A 15,972-nucleotide genomic window follows, 5' to 3' on the forward strand; every position below is an offset into this window, starting at 1 on the left:
ACCATTACTAAGGATCAAAAATAAAAACATGCTGTACTTCTCAAGCGTACATTTAAGGCAATAATATTTGGTAGTTCAAGATAAATATGTGCGTTATTGAAATATACCAGAGAAGTAAATGACCATCTTTCCTTGCTAACCAGGGAAAAGACTAAAATGCTCACATAACCCACAGGGAATGCTGTATGCCATCACCTACAAAGAGATGCTAGAGGCTGTCAAGGGAGGGTGGTTGGAGGGAGGGGGTGTAGCGGCTTGAATGAAAGTAAAATAATTAGTGCGTGAATGTAATTAGGTAGGGAGTAGGAGCAGTAATTTGAAGATGCAATTGTGCACATTTTAAGAGTGATGTGCATGACTCGTAGTGCTAGGTGCACCAAACAAGGGCTTAAGGATAAGTAAGATTGTTGTGGTAGGCGGTCTTGACAATTGAAATATAGTAGTGTATGTGATGTTATTAGTGTAAGTCTACCATCGAAGGCAAGCACCAGTAAAATAGGTTAACAGAGGGAAGAAAGAGTCACTAGTGTGAGGGCGTTATTGCATAAGTGTGAGCCAAAAGGAGGGAATTACTAGTTAGGGTGGGCGGAAAGATGAATAGATGAGTAGGCTGCAAGAAGGATGAGCTGTAAAATCTGCACAGGAGATGACATTTGTTAGTGTGGTTAAAACTAGGATTCACGTGAAGTGGAGTGCAACTTGGAGAGATTGGGGAAGTGATGTTAACTTCAAGAAAAATAAGTAAGAGTGCGAAGGACGAAGTAGAGAGTCAACAAAAGATTGAAGTAGCACACCACAAACTCGTTGAACTCAGTGAATTACAAACAGCTGAAGGAGTTCAAAGAGTAGTTAAATGGATTCATTTCTTCACCTTGTGAGTCTTTCTAATATTCATAAAAAGTATAACATCTTTGCATGATGTGAGATCCCCGAGCATATTTAAAAAATGTAATGTTTTCTAAAATCGGCACACCTAGAAAACATGTCCAATTAGGAAACCTTTATTTAAATATTCACCTATCCAAATTGAAAATAAGGAGCACACTTGGCGTACACAACTGCAAAATAACCTTAAATGTCAAATAAAAGGGGTTGTTGGCAAATAATTATGCAGAGCTCGGAAAACATGCCCTATCTTTTTTAGATTTCAGTCATGCTGCAATATACCGTCATGCCGAGTGATGAGGCATCCCAATGTCCCTGGCTTTCTCACTCCTGGTTGAGGGGTGACTAGGAATCTGGCTCTTTCTAAGGAATCTCAAAATAAGATATACTGTGCTGAGTCCAGGGGTACCCTTACTAGTACACAGTGCTTGCTTTGCCAATTCCAAGGTGATCTCTTAGGGGTTATTGTGGTCGAGCAGCCTTACACTTATCAGAGGGAAGTGTTAAACATCTGCAGATACACACACATCCAGTAAATGAGTTACACGACTCAATAAGGAGATCCACACCAGTTTACAAAAAGAGCAAGTACCTTTTTATACCTTTTGGCACCAGAATCAATATGATCAAATAAGTGTGTTTTGCAAGAGAAATTTTTATAGTTCAGAAAAGTCGGCACAGTGCAATATTTTAAAGCTGCAATGTTAGCCTATGGAGGAACAACAAATACAGCAAAAGGGTAGAGTACAGCGACTTACAGGACCAATCTCCTTGACTTAAGATGAGTATTGGGCAAGGGTCAGGACCACACCAACAAGTCACTCTGGGGGGCAGTGAGACGTCCGGATGCAGAGGTGTAGTAGACTGTTGGGTGCCCAGTGTTAGTTAGTGGGAATCGGTACATCTAGGAAAGTCCCTCTTTTTGCCTGTTGTCAGTGTGCTTAGACTGTTTTCACTGGGGTTCTGCTAACCAGGACCCCAGTGATTGTGCTGACTCCTCCAAATTTGGTTGCCTTTGTAGTCTTTGCACCCCACAATTGGCACACTGATGTACCCGTTAGTCCCAGTATATGATACTTAAGAACCCAGGGCATTGGAACACCAGGGGTCCCCCATGGGCTGCAGCATGTATTATCCCACCCATGGGAACCTGTGCAAACTGTCTGCGGGTCTGCTATTTGCAGCCTGTGTGAATAGGTGCATGCACCCTTTCACTGCTTTTCACTTCAGAAGGTCACTATAAGTCACCCCTGTGGTAGTCCTGTCCAACCCTAAGGGCAGGATGCAGGTCCATGTGTGTTTGGGCACCCCTGCAGGAGCAGAGGTGCCCCTACGAACTCTAGTTACAAATTCCCTGGACTTCTTAAGTACGGGGAAGCCATTTTAGCCATGTACTGGCCATAGGTCACTACCTATGGCCCAGCAACATAATGATAACTCTGAATTGGTATCGAACATGTCTGAATCATACCCCAATACTGATGCTAGTATTGGTGGCATGATTCCAAGCACTCAGGGAGGCTCCTTAGTGGACCCCCAGCATTGCTTCTACCAGTTTCTCAGGGTCTGTGAGCTGCCCACGCTGCTGCAGCCCCTCAGACAGGATTCTGCCCACTTGTTGCTGGACCATCTCAAGCAGGGGAAGGCAGAACAAAGGATTTCCTGTGGGAGAGGGGTGTACTTTCCTCGAACAACACAAAAGAGTGATTGACTGAGTGCTGAAACTTTACACTCAGTCACAGATCTGGGTTTACTCCATTGTTCTTTTGCTCACCATGCCACCCCAGTTTGGACCCAGCCTTATGCAAATCAGTCTTGACCTTGTTCCCCATGAGAACAGTCCAGCCCTAACTGCCAAGCCACGTCCTTCCTGGACCGGAAACAAGCATCCTGGGATCGGTTCCAGGGTATCATCCTTTAACAGCCAGGCTAGCTTGAATCAAGTGGCACAGTGAGCACGGACGGGACCCACGTCTGGGCATACCCACCCCACTTACGGCCAGTCCTCTCTTTTGGATATAGTTGTTATAATGCTGGGGAAGGGTAGCCTCTCCACGCCACTGGTTTGCTTTGAAGGGCACATTTGGTGACCTTCCATAATCTAGGTTGCCCCAGTCCATGGACCCCCGGATCCTGCTCTGATGCGAAACTGGACAAAGGAAGGAGGAGTGACCACTTCTCTGTCCATCACCACCCCTGGTGTAGTTTCCATAGCTCCTCCAGGTGGACACTTGATTCTGACATCTTGAAATCAAGATGGGCAGAGGCCCCTGAAAGCATCTGAGTAGCCAGGACGGGCATGTGATATCAGAGACCCCCTCCTGATAGGTGGTCACCATGCAAAGTCACTATGCCCCTTTTTGGGCTATTTAGGGACTCCCTTGTGGGTGGGTCCCCAGATTCGGCATGCAAGACTCCACCAGGACTCCTCGGCAACAACCTCTTCTGCTCATGGCCACCAGAGCCGCTTCGGGACTTCACATGAACCGAACAAGACTGTAACACCGAGACAACCACTCTTTGCAACATTTTTCTCTTGGCTCCTGTCAGCAGCTTGCAACATTTCTACAGCTGTGCATGCTCTGTGGTTGGCAGGACTTCAACTGCATCAAAGAAGCAAGAAGTAATCTCCCTTGGAGTGAAGGAGCATTCCTGTAAGGAAATGCCTACTTGGCATGGTTGCCCCCTGACTTTTTGCCTTTGCTTATGCTATGTTTACAATTGAAAGTGTGCTGAGGCCTGCTAACCAGGCCCCAGCACCAGTGTTCTTTCCCTAACCTGTACTTTTGTATCCACAATTGGCAGGCCCTGGCATCCAGATAAGTCCCTTGTAACTGGTACTTCTAGTACCAAGGGCCCTGATGCCAAGGAAGGTCTCTAAGGGCTGCAGCATGTCTTATGCCACCCTGGAGACCTCTCACTCAGCACAGACACACTGCTTGCCAGCTTGTGTGTGCTAGTGAGGACAAAACGAGTAAGTCGACATGGCACTCCCCTCAGGGTGCCATGCCAGCCTCTCACTGCCTATGCAGTATAGGTAAGCCACCCCTCTAGCAGGCCTTACAGCCCTAAGGCAGGGTGCACTATACCATAGGTGAGGGTACCAGTGCATGAGCATGGTACCCCTACAGTGTCTAACCTAAACCTTAGACATTGTAAGTGCAGGGTAGCCATAAGAGTATATGGTCTGGGAGTCTGTCAAACACGAACTCCACAGCACCATAATGGCTACACTGAAAACTGGGAAGTTTGGTATCAAACTTCTCAGCACAATAAATGCACACTGATGCCAGTGTACATTTTAATGTAAAATACACCACAGAGGGCACCTTAGAGGTGCCCCCTGAAACTTAACCGACTGTCTGTGTAGGCTGACTAGTTCCAGCAGCCTGCCACACCAGAGACATGTTGCTGGCCCCATGGGGAGAGTGCCTTTGTCACTCTGAGGCCAGTAACAAAGCCTGCACTGGGTGGAGATGCTAACACCTCCCCCAGGCAGGAGCTGTAACACCTGGCGGTGAGCCTCAAAGGCTCACCCCTTTGTCACAGCCCAGCAGGGCACTCCAGCTTAGTGGAGTTGCCCGCCCCCTCCGGCCACGGCCCCCACTTTTGGCGGCAAGGCTGGAGGGAACAAAGAAAGCAACAAGGAGGAGTCACTGGCCAGTCAGGACAGCCCCTAAGGTGTCCTGAGCTGAAGTGACTCTAACTTTTAGAAATCCTCCATCTTGCAGATGGAGGATTCCCCCAATAGGGTTAGGATTGTGACCCCCTCCCCTTGGGAGGAGGCACAAAGAGGGTGTACCCACCCTCAGGGCTAGTAGCCATTGGCTACTAACCCCCCAGACCTAAACACGCCCTTAAATTTAGTATTTAAGGGCTACCCTGAACCCTAGAAAATTAGATTCCTGCAACTACAAGAAGGACTGCCTAGCTGAAAACCACTGCAGAGGAAGACCAGAAGACGACAACTGCCTTGGCTCCAGAAACTCACCGGCCTGACTCCTGCCTTCCAAAGATCCTGCTCCAGCGACGCCTTCCAAAGGGACCAGCGACCTCGACATCCTCTGAGGACTGCCCCTGCTTCGAAAAGACAAGAAACTCCCGAGGACAGCGGACCTGCTCCAAGAAAAGCTGCAACTTTGTTTCCAGCAGCTTTAAAGAACCCTGCAAGCTCCCCGCAAGAAGCGTGAGACTTGCAACACTGCACCCGGCGACCCCGACTCGGCTGGTGGCGATCCAACACCTCAGGAGGGACCCCAGGACTACTCTAAGACTGTGAGTACAAAAACCTGTCCCCCCTGAGCCCCCACAGCGCCGCCTGCAGAGGGAATCCCGAGGCTTCCCCTGACCGCGACTCTTTGAATCCTAAATCCCGACACCTGGGAGAGACCCTGCACCCGCAGCCCCCAGGACCTGAAGGACCGGACTTTCACTGGAGAAGTGACCCCCAGGAGTCCCTCTCCCTTGCCCAAGTGGAGGTTTCCCCGAGGAACCCCCCCCTTGCCTGCCTGCAGCGCTGAAGAGATCCCTAGATCTCCCATTGACTTCCATTACAAACCCGACGCTTGTTTCTACACTGCACCCGGCCGCCCCCGCGCTGCTGAGGGTGAAATTTCTGTGTGGGCTTGTGTCCCCCCCCGGTGCCCTACAAAACCCCCCTGGTCTGCCCTCCGAAGACGCGGGTACTTACCTGCAAGCAGACCGGAACCGGGGCACCCCCTTCTCTCCATTCTAGCCTATGTGTTTTGGGCACCACTTTGAACTCTGCACCTGACCGGCCCTGAGCTGCTGGTGTTGTGACTTTGGGGTTGCTCTGAGCCCCCAACGGTGGGCTACCTTGGACCAAGAACTAAGCCCTGTAAGTGTCTTACTTACCTGGTTAACCTAACAAATACTTACCTCCCCTAGGAACTGTGAAAATTGCACTGTGTCCACTTTTAAAACAGCTATTTGTGAATAACTTGAAAAGTATACATGCAATTTTGATGATTTGAAGTTCCTAAAGTACTTACCTGCAATACCTTTCGAATGAGATATTACATGTAGAATTTGAACCTGTGGTTCTTAAAATAAACTAAGAAAAGATATTTTTCTATATAAAAACCTATTGGCTGGATTTGTCTCTGAGTGTGTGTACCTCATTTATTGTCTATGTGTATGTACAACAAATGCTTAACACTACTCCTTGGATAAGCCTACTGCTCGACCACACTACCACAAAATAGAGCATTAGTATTATCTCTTTTTACCACTATTTTACCTCTAAGGGGAACCCTTGGACTCTGTGCATGCTATTCCTTACTTTGAAATAGCACATACAGAGCCAACTTCCTACAATTCCCCTGCATCAGCAGGCACCTAAGGCAGCAACATCTGGGAGTTTCTGTCCCCTTGACGTTTGAAGATTCTCCAACACAGGTGGTGGTTCCGAGGGGTCCTATGGCTCCTCTGTGCCTTCTCTCCAACTTAGGTGACTGTGAGCCCTTGCCTCGTTCCCCAAGACAGAACCCCTGTGCACCGCGATAATTGCAGAAACCAAGGCTTGACGACTCCTGCTCTGAGGGATCTTTAGGCTCTAAGTAGCCCCATCCTCAGCACTCTGCCTCTGCAAGGACAGTGTCCTTTCTGCTGCTCCAGTGACGTGGGACTCCTCTTCATGTGTGCTGTCTCTGCCTCACTGCGACTTACTGTGCCTCCTGGCAGTGGATTGCTGGTGGGTGCTCTGACTGCTTCTGCTGGGACTCCTGTCTTCTGAGGGTGAGTCTGGACTCCCTCCAAGGGTCGAGTCCCCAGGATCTTGCTGGTTCTCTAAAGCTCTGCAAATCTCCAACTGCTCCAGTTGCATTTGCTTGTGCTTGTTGGTGGTCCTCCTGCCTACTGACAAGTCTGCAATCCGGCAACTGGCGAGGGATGACTTCAGGGACTCCTCTGCAGCTTCCAGACTCTGTCCCCTTCTTTTGCTGGTCCTCTTCTACCAGAATCCACTGTTGGGTTTCACCGGCCTGGTCCCACTTTTGCACTATTCCATTTACGATTCCCCATGTTAGCCTATGGGACGGCCCAGGTAACCTACCTCTGCTCTCCTGGTCGGTGGGGGTCTTCAAGATACTTATCTCTTGGGGTTCCCATCTCTCCCAGCCCTTTGCCATCTACTCCATATCCTGTGGTGGGGGACCCATTCTCGCATTTCATTTTTAGGGTCGAATGCAAAGCGCTGTGTCCCTGGTGTAATCTCTCTGACTTTTAACCACGCACATGTCAAGTCCATCAGTTTAGTTGGTTTGTGGGCTTGCCTTTTAAAATTAGCTTGATTTAATTAGTGAAAGGCATGCATACATCATGCCTTTTGCGATGTTCAGCCCTCCTCGAGCGCACCAGCCAACTACTGAAAATATAGGAGGCTCCATGTTTTTCATATGGTTCCTGCACTACTTTTTCCTCTTTATTTCGTAGGCAGCGTATTTCCGCTGGGCAGTAGTAGAGTGCTTTGCATGTCATCAACCATGTAACATGGATATTTTCACTTTTGCCGGTTAAATGGATAATTGCACTTTTGCCGGTTATATGGATAATTTTCTTTTGCTGATATGTTTCACTGCGAGTGAACTTCTGTTTCCTTTTGGGTGTTTGCACTCATTGCAGACGTCGGCTCGCTTATGTGAAACTGTTATCCTTTTCTGTAAAAAGCTGGCTCTATATATATACTATCTCAAAGTGAGAGATAGTGTGCACAGAATCCAGGGGTTCCCCAAGAGGCTTGACAGAGGCAATAATAGATAATACTAATGCTCTATTTGTGGTAGTGTGGTCAAGCAGTTAGGCTTATCAGAAGGTAGTGTTAAGCATTTGTTGTACACACAGAGGCAATAAATGAGATCACACACAATCAATGACTTAACTCCAGGCCAATAGGTTTTTATATAGAAAAATATTGTTTTCTTATTTTTTTTTAGAACCACAAGATCCAAATTGCAGGTAAGTGCATTAAATGTAAGGTACTTTGCATTGGTATAGTTAGGACTGTAAACCAAAACAGTAATGTACACAGTTTTTTATTAAATGGCAATAAGCTATTTTAAAAGTGGAAAAAGTGTGAAATTCAACAGTTCCTGGGGGAGGTAAGTACAGTTAGGTTAATATGGTAGGTAAAGCACTTACAAGTTCAGTCTCCGGGGCATGGGTAGCGGGGGCAGGAGGGGCCCAAGTAGGCACACAAAACAGACCCTCACCAGAACAGGGTCGGCCGGGTGCAGTGGGCAAACAGGGCGTCGGGTTTGCAATAGTTTTTAATGGAGGGACCCAAGGTCACTCGGACGTTACAGGCAGGGCACAGGGGAGCTTCTCGGGCCAATCACCGACTGGGCAAGGGTGAGGGCCGCTTGCTGGTCACTGCTGCACCGGTGGTCGGTTCTTCACCGGCCTATGGGCTACGGGTGCAGTGCTTCTTCCAGGCGTCGGATTTCTTGGTCACGGGCAGTTGCGGTCAGGAGTCCGCTGGATTCCCTCTGCAGGCATCGTTGTGGGGGTGCAGAGAGGTTAACCCAGGGTGGACACATCATCATAGTCGCCTGGAGATCCTCTCTGGGTTGTTGGTTTCTCTAGACACGGGCCAGGGGCATCTGGTGCAGAGTGGTGGGGGACTTTTGGAGTGAGGTGAGAGTCCCTTTAAAGATGGTTTCTTCTTGCTTGGTTGGACAGGTCAGCTGTCCATGGGAGTTCTTGATCCTTTGTAGTTGCAGGGCAGTCCTCTGAGTCGGCAGAGGTTGCTGGGCCCGCAGGATGCGTTGCTGGTGCAGGTTCTCTGAAGTTGGAGACAGGCCGGTAGGGCTTGGGCCAAAGCAGTTGTTGTCTTCCTTCTCTGTGGGGTTTTTCAGCTAGGCAATACTTCTTCTTTGTAGGTCGTCCGGTATCTGAAATCCTGGGCTCAGGGTCGCCCCTAAATACTGAATTTAGTGGTGTGTTATGGTCACAGTGCAGTAGCCAATGGCAACTGTCCTTGAGCGTGGCTACACCATCCTTGTGCTCCCCCCCCCCTTTGGGGAGGAGAGCATATCCCTATTCCTATTCCTATCCCTATCCCTATTGGGCTAAATCCTCCAAAACAAGATGGAGGATTTTCCAAGGAAGGGGGTCACTTCAGCTCTGTTCACCTTAGGGGTGGACCTGGCTGAGGGGGTGACTCCTTGTTTTTCTCATTATCTCCCTGGACTTGATGCTATAAGTGGGGGTATTGCCTGGGGTGCGGGCATCTCCACTAGCTGGGGCATTGAAACGCTAAGCCTGAGCCTTTGAGGCTCACTGCTATGTGTTACAGTTCCTGCAGGGTGAGGTGTGAAGCACCTCCACCCAGTACAGGCTGGGGGAGGGGGGGGGGTTGTGTGTGGGGGAGGGATGTGTGGTTTGGGTGGTTGCCTATAGTAATCTAGTTTGGTATTACTGTAATAAAGTGCCTCTATTTTTGCAACACTGTGTGGTTCCTTTCATGTGTGGTGAGTTACTGTGTGACTATTGTGGTAGTGCAAGTGCTTCACACTCCTAGATAAGTCTTGGCTGCTCACCACAGCCACCACTAGAGCCCTTGCTACCTAGACACTGTAACACTATCTAACAAGGGTTGCCTGGACCCAGTATAAGGTGTAACACCATAGTGTCCACCACACACTGGGCCATCCTCCTGCAGTCTGATTGGAAAGATGCTGCAGGTTAGGACTTTGTGTCCGGTTTGGGTGAGCCACCGAGTGGGCTCAGATTTTGTGATGATCGGGGTTCTAGGAACACCAGTGATCCTCTTCTCCTCAGTTTGGGGTGGCCAGGTGCAGAGGAGGGTTCTTGGACTGTTGGGTGTCCGTCACCTGGCCTGTTCGTGCCTTCCAGAGGGAACGGGATGAGGCAGGCTATAACCTGAGTGGTGTCTGTCTGCGCACTGGACCAGTGACGTGACTTTCTGTTGTTGACTCTCTGCCCTGGACAGCAGTTCTGGTGCTGATGATTTATGTGTGCCCCACCATACAGAAAATCGAAGTGGCGTGACAACTGGTGAGAAATGGAAACTGCTAGACTCTGACGTTCACACTGGGTGTGCAGCCGTGGATTGCCCTGAGCGCCTTACCTACAAAAATGAGTAACCTGGATGCTAAACAATCAAAACTCGCTTTTGATCATAGAACACAAATGCTCATTATGGAAGCTCCTACTGAGGTTCGAACAGAACCATGATAGAGGAACCGTCCATGCCCCAAAGCCTGATATTAGAGCTGTGTTCTTAGATCTCAAACAGAGTCTTACGGCAATCGACTCCAAATTGGACCTCCTGGCCAATCGTTTCGACTGTCTTAAAGAAAAAATAGACAAATGCCAGAATTGCACAGAACAACTTGAGCACTGAACCTCTGAAATGGAAGACCAGCAATCTAGTGATAAAGAAAACTCTGTGTATGGAAAAAGTACTAGAGGTAATCCGGAATAAAAGAGGACTTGGAGGTGCGCTCTAGAAGAAATAATCTACATATAATGGGAGGGCCTGAATCAAAAGCAATGGGCAGAATGGAAGAATATGTGGAGAGAATGCTGCATGCCCTCTTTCACGAGGGACTCTGCCACTTTCTTGGTGGAGCAGGCGCACCTCTTCTTAGGGCAGCAGCCCCCTCTGGGAGCTCCACCTCGGCCATAATAGCCCGCCTCCTCAATTATAGAGATCAAGACCTGGTACTGTGCCAGTCGAGTGAGAAACCTACTGCGATACTAGGGAAGCACGATCTCCATATACCCTGACTTCATACTTACTGTGCAAGCCGCTAGGAAATAATTCCTGCCAGTGAAGTGTACTGTTAAGTGCACCGATGCAAAGTACTACTATGCCCTACCAAATTGAGAATCCTACATCAAGGGAAGACTCACCTCTTTACGGACCCGAAGACCGCTGCTAAATTCACCAAGGCTATTCTGACAAAGATCGGGGAAACCGCACCGAGGCCTGACTGATATGACCCGGGACACCTCCTTGATAATGACTAAGATGTTTGCCTTGGGCTGGAGCGCTGATTGGTGAAACATAGCCCTAACTCCATCGGGTGGAGGGGATGGCTTTCCTTCGCCTGAGGGTGCGCAGACAGAGTGCACGGGATGTGAAGAGACCTGTCCTTCCTCTCTGAGGATGATAACTGCGGGGTTTGGAGCATAACAGTGGACAGTGCAGCACTGATAGTAGGAGGGAGAGCGAAGAGATACGGCTTGACATTGGTCTCCCCGACCTTCCTGTGTGCTACACTCCCTGCCCTTGCGCCTTTTTGTAACATACATCCGGCCATCTGGCTCACTGTTGTCAGTCCACCGGGCCCCTAGTTCACCCTGAGGATGAGTCCCTAGTATTGTTTACTGCTCCACTGTTGTGGGTTACTGAATGGGAGCGAGGTTTGAATTTTGCCCGATTGGGGGAGGGGAGGGTCCTGAAGTGGGAGAGGGTGGAATGTTCTTGTGGGATGTTTGACACATGTTTACTCTTTGGATTACTAGTCCTTCTTTCCTTCACTGCTCAACACCTAGGACATGCAGGCACAGCTTGGAGGCAGGCGATGGGCTGCAGGGATCTTGGGCATAGAAATCATATGCAGCTTGATTTCACTGCCAAATTCCCCTCAGTCAGTGCATTCCATTAAGTTCCTCACTTGGAATGTGTGGGTCTTAATGCCCAGCGCAAGGCGTGACATGTCATGGCCTACTTGCAGCACCATTCTATAGATGTCTGCTACCTTCAGAAACTCCATCTCCCAGAGAATACGCTGACACGCTTGAGGGCAAGATGGGTGGTCAAGAAACAAGCTGCTCACTACTCTAGCTATACGTGCAGTTTAGCCATATTCCTTTGTAAAGATCCACATTAGCCCTCTGGACGTGCTGTACGAGACCCTCCGGGCCACTATGTGGTGATCTCTGGCATCCTGCAGGGCCACCCGCTTAATTTTATTGAGGTTTATGGACCCAGTGATGATGACCCCCAGTTTTTTGCGGAGGTGTGGAGATTGGCTACCTCTTTAGGCCCTGAGGTGCTCCTGTGGGGCAGAGATTTCAATGTAGTTTTGGACTCTAATATAATCAAGGCAATTGACACTAGGCACCCACACCCACAGGCAGCATCTCAGTTACACATGATCATAGATGAATTTGAGCTGGTAACATTTGGTGCTCCTGCCATCCAGATGCTTCTGAGGGCACGTGCATAACAATGGTGCACAACATATGGTCCCATATAGCTTATTGGTTAACATTGCTAGATGTGCATGCATGAACTGCACGGGTTGTGCACCTGCCCCGTACACTGTCTGATCACGCCCCTGTCTAGAACTGATAATGCCAGATGGCCCAAACGCCCATTTACCTGGAAGCTTTCACCTAGCGCATCGAAATTAGAACTGCCAAAGTAGAATACTTCCAACATAATGATCAACCTGAAATGGCAAGTTTCCACAACCTGGGGGGCATTTAAAGTGGTGGTTCGTGGTAACTGTATTGCCAAACATACTGGGGTCCTCTGAATGCTTGGGGAGGGGTGGGGGGGGGAAGGGGGGTTCTGGCTAGGCTGGGAAAGGAGACCAGGGAATTGGAGCCTAGCTATTAGGGTAATGTTGCCACGCTAGTTGCCATGCGTGGCAAACTGGCATAATTTGAGGAGGCGGCAGAGGGAAGCCCTCTATTTGAGCAAAAAAGCCCTAGCGCGTTGGTATGGGGCGGGGGTGGGGATAGGGCTAGGAGGTCCCTGGCTCAGATGCTCAGGAACCCTGGGCTAGTGACTACATACTTGAGTTGCAGGACGATAGCCAAATGCATGCATGCCAGGACTGAGGTGGTGCACGAGGTGATGATTGCTTTCTTCTCAGCCCTGTATCAGTAGAGGTAGCCTAATCACCCACCTGATCTGATACAGTATTTTGACTATCCGGTTGCTGTGGCTGGAAGACGGCCACAGAAGATGCCTTGATGATCCCTTTGCAGTCGACAAAATAGTTTGCTTTATTAATGCTAAGGGCGGGTGACAGAGCACCAAGGCTGGATAGGCTTCCGGCCGGCCCTTTATAAGAAATATGCGCATCTTCTTGCATCAACTTGTACCTACTTGCGATGCATGAATAGCCACTGTCCTTGGGTATGTTGTCCCCCCTTATTAAGGGTGGCGCTGATTGTCACTTTTCTCAAACCTGGTAAGGACCCCTGCCATTGCGAGTCCTACCGCCTGTTATTGATGATTAACCTAGATAACAAGATATTAGCGAAGTTAATTGCCTCAAGATTACACCTGCTAATGCCGACCATAGTCTGTTTGTATGAATCAGGCTTTGTGCCAGGCAAATCCATCCACGTCTCACAATCTGTGTACCTTTGCTCTACTCCATACCATTGAGTGGTCCATGAAGGCGGCAACTGTAATTTTTAGACGCCACTAAGGCATTTGACTCCTTAGAATGGCCTTATTTACTTGCGCTCCTGATGCGATTGGGCATCAGCGACTGTTTTTTATGGTTAATCACGCTGCTCTGTTGTCAGCAAATAGCCCGCTTGTGGATGAACGGGATGATCACGACCGCCTTCACAGTAACTAGAGGGGTGCGGCAGGGATGTCCCCTGTCCCTGATCCTCTTTGCGGTGGCCATGGAACCGTTTGCGGCCTGGCTGCGCCACTAACATGCGCAGTGTGGCCTCTCATTTACCCCCAGGAAAATTGCTGAAGACGTTGCGTTATATGCTCATGATCCTCTGTTAAATTTGGACCCTCTAATTAGGAAATTCCTCCGATTTGGAGAACTGTCTGAAATCACCATAAACTGGGCAAAATCTGTCCTCTTCCCCTTAACAGATGTGACAACAAGATTTCCCCCCTGTAAAGAAATGGCTCCCTGTTGCAGTTACCCCCCACTTTTTGCCTGATACTGATGCTGACTTGACTGAGAAGTGTGCTGGGACCCTGCTAACCAGGCCCCAGCACCAGTGTTCTTTCACCTAAAATGTACAGTTGTTTCCACAATTGGCACAACCCTGGCACCCAGGTAAGTCCCTTGTAACTGGTACCCCTGGTACCAAGGGCCCTGATGCCAGGGAAGGTCTCTAAGGGCTGCAGCATGTCTTATGCCACCCTAGGGACCCCTCACTCAGCACAGACACACTGCTTGCCAGCTTGTATGTGCTGGTGAGGACCAAAACGAGTAAGTCGACATGGCACTCCCCTCAGGGTACCATGCCAACCTCACACTGCTTGTGGGATAGGTAAGTCACCCCTCTAGCAGGCCTTACAGCCCTAAGGCAGGGTGCACTATACCACAGGTGAGGGCATAGGTGCATGAGCACTATGCCCCTACAGTGTCTAAGCAAAACCTTAGACATTGTAAGTGCAGGGTAGCCATAAGAATATATGGTCTGGGAGTCTGTCAAAAAACGAACTCCACAGCTCCATAATGGCTACACTGAATACTGGGAAGTTTAGTATCAAACTTCTCAGAATAATAAACCCACACTGATGCCAGTGTTGGATTTATTAAAAAATGCACACAGAGGGCATCTTAGAGATGCCCCCTGTATTTTACCCAATTGTTCAGTGTAGGCTGACTGGTTTCAGCAGCCTGCCACAACCGAGACATGTTGCTGGCCCCATGGGGAGAGTGCCTTTGTCACTCTGAGGCCAGTAACAAAGCCTGCACTGGGTGGAGATGCTAACACCTCCCCCAGGCAGGAGCTGTCACACCTGGCGGTGAGCCTCAAAGGCTCACCCCTTTGTGCCAGCACCGCAGGACACTCCAGCTAGTGGAGTTGCCCGCCCCCTCCGGCCCCGGCCCCCACTTTTGGCGGCAAGGCCGGAGAAAATAATGAGAAAAACAAGGAGGAGTCACTGGCCAGTCAGGACAGCCCCTAAGGTGTCCTGAGCTGAAGTGACTCTAACTTTTAGAAATCCTCCATCTTGCAGATGGAGGATTCCCCAGTAGGATTAGGGATGTGACCCCCTCCCCTTGGGAGGAGGCACAAAGAGGGTGTACCCACCCTCAGGGCTAGTAGCCATTGGCTACTAACCCCCCAGACCTAAACACGCCCTTAAATTTTGTATTTAAGGGCTTCTCTGAACCTAAGAATTTAGATTCCTGCAACTACAAGAAGGACTGCTGAGCTGAAAAACCCCTGCAGAGGAAGACCAGAAGACACCAACTGCCTTGGCCCCAGACTTACCGGCCTGTCTCCTGCCTTCCAAAGAAACCTGCTCCAGCGACGCTTTCCAAGGGACCAGCGACCTCTGAATCCTCTGAGGACTGCCCTGCTTTGAAAAAGACAAGAAACTCCCGAGGACAGCGGCACTGCTCCAAAAGAACTGCAACTTTGTTACAAGGAGCAGATTTAAAGACCCCTGCAACTCCCCGCAAGAAGCGTGAGACTTGCAACACTGCACCCGGCGACCCCCTCTCGACTGGTGGAGAACAACCAACTCAGGGAGGACCCTCCGGCGACTCTACGACTGTGAGTAACCAAAGTTGTCCCCCCTGAGCCCCCACAGCGACGCCTGCAGAGGGAATCCCCAGGCTCCCCCTGACCGCGACTGCCTGAACTCCATTTCCCGACGGCTGGAAAAGACCCTGCACCCGCAGCCCCCAGCCCCTAAAGAAACGGAACTTCTGTGCAGGAGTGACCCCCAGGAGGCCCTCTCCCTTGCCCAGGTGGTGGCTACCCCGAGGAGCCCCCCCCTTGCCTGCCTGCGAAGCTGAGGAGATCCCTTGATCTCTCATTGACTTCCATTGAAAACCCGACGCGTGTTTGCACACTGCACCCGGCCGCCCCCGCGCTGCTGAGGGTGTACTTTCTGTGCTGACTTCTGTCCCCCCCGGTGCCCTACAAAACCCCCCTGGTCTGCCCTCCGAAGACGCGGGTACTTACGTGCTGGCAGACTGGAACCGGGGCACCCCCTTCTCTCCATTATAGCCTATGTGTTTTGGGCACCTCTTTGACCTTTGCACCTGACCGGCCCTGAGCTGCTGGTGTGATAACTTTGGGGTTGCTCTGAACCCCCAACGGTGGGCTACCTTGGACCAAAAACTGAAACCCGTAAGTGACTTACTT

The 15,972-nt window shown here is 49.9% G+C and overlaps 1 protein-coding gene across 1 annotated transcript in view; it reads left to right on the forward strand.

Annotated features, from left to right (window-relative positions):
- The window catches only part of ARCN1 (archain 1), a 153,224-nt gene that overhangs the window by 88,782 nt on the left and 48,470 nt on the right, over positions 1-15,972 (forward strand). The gene's annotated exons all lie outside the window — the stretch shown is intronic.

This window comes from Pleurodeles waltl, chromosome 3_1 (assembly GCF_031143425.1).
Source record: "Pleurodeles waltl isolate 20211129_DDA chromosome 3_1, aPleWal1.hap1.20221129, whole genome shotgun sequence".
NCBI classification, from domain to species: Eukaryota; Metazoa; Chordata; class Amphibia; order Caudata; family Salamandridae; genus Pleurodeles; species Pleurodeles waltl.